This window comes from Anopheles darlingi, chromosome 2 (assembly GCF_943734745.1).
Source record: "Anopheles darlingi chromosome 2, idAnoDarlMG_H_01, whole genome shotgun sequence".
Classification (NCBI taxonomy): domain Eukaryota; kingdom Metazoa; phylum Arthropoda; class Insecta; order Diptera; family Culicidae; genus Anopheles; species Anopheles darlingi.
In genome coordinates this window covers 89,754,402-89,755,410 of record NC_064874.1, presented here as the reverse complement: position 1 = coordinate 89,755,410, position 1,009 = coordinate 89,754,402, and the positions used below count along the sequence as shown (strand labels likewise).

The window sequence follows — 1,009 nt, the reverse complement described above, 5'->3', positions numbered from 1 at the left end:
TGATGTGAAATGCAACAAAATGATCGCTCGCTATAACATGCTGTGTGGTTGATGCACATTAAATGCAGCTCCATGGACGCTGCTACATTCCGACTGAAAAGGGCAAACCACGGAAGGAAAACCGAACCGGTGTTGCTATTAGTACAAATCCCACAGGAATGCTGTGCGCGGGCCTTACTTTCGCTGCCTGCCTCCTGCCACAATACCAACTGCGACACCGTAGTAACTCAGATCCCTTCTGTGGGAAGTTGAGCACAATTGCTACAAAGCTTAACGGAAAACGAGAACACACCTTCCACTTCTCAACGGCGAACGCTTGCCGTTTGTAGTAATTATTGTTTCGAATCTTGCCTCGGTTGATTGTGCGTGACGATTGCCTCTCTAATTGTTACTTAGTTTTATGGTTTGCTTGCTACCGTATCGTTGAGTAATAGGGTTGGATAATTGAATCTGTTCTGTTCTTCTATGGCATTTATGGCTTGTAGTAGTTACGAGTGTTGTTCTCCTCACTGCAAATCTGCATCTCTGCTCTAACGGGATACTATTGCACAACTCGATAATTCTTGTTACGCAAGAAAGCATTTGCAAATGATGATCGTGCAATACGATCCTCCTAAACGAATTTTTCGGATGATTAATATGAACGTCGTATAGAACTGTAAGGTGTACCAATCGCCCCCTGTCCATCCATCGCTAGGCCACTCTCCACTTGTGAATGATATGAAATGCAATAGAGAATGTTTTCTTCTTCTTCATTTTCATTCTTCATTTGAAATTGATAGATCTTTCGTGAACACGCGCCTACCTTTTTGGGATATCATAAAAGCTTATGAAATGCAACACGGGCTTTCCTCTCACCATTCATCCATCACTATCGTACAACTCATTGCTAATTTAACTAACAAAATTATCTAAGGGAGCTGGGGAAAAACATCGCCGAGGAGAGGAATCGGTCTTACAGTAAATGTATTTAAAATAAAATGGGAAATATATTTCACTAAAGTAAAGG

General features: G+C 41.6%; 1 protein-coding gene across 5 annotated transcripts in view; it reads right to left on the bottom strand.

Annotated features, from left to right (window-relative positions):
- Positions 1-965: 965 nt before the first annotated feature.
- LOC125959043 (mitogen-activated protein kinase 1) overlaps positions 966-1,009 on the bottom strand; it is a 37,812-nt gene continuing 37,768 nt past the window's right edge. For all 5 annotated transcript variants that reach the window (XM_049691773.1, XM_049691775.1, XM_049691777.1 and 2 more), the window contains exon 8: positions 966-1,009. This exon is cut by the window's right edge and continues 822 nt beyond it. The gene's annotated coding sequence lies outside the window, so the exon portion shown is untranslated.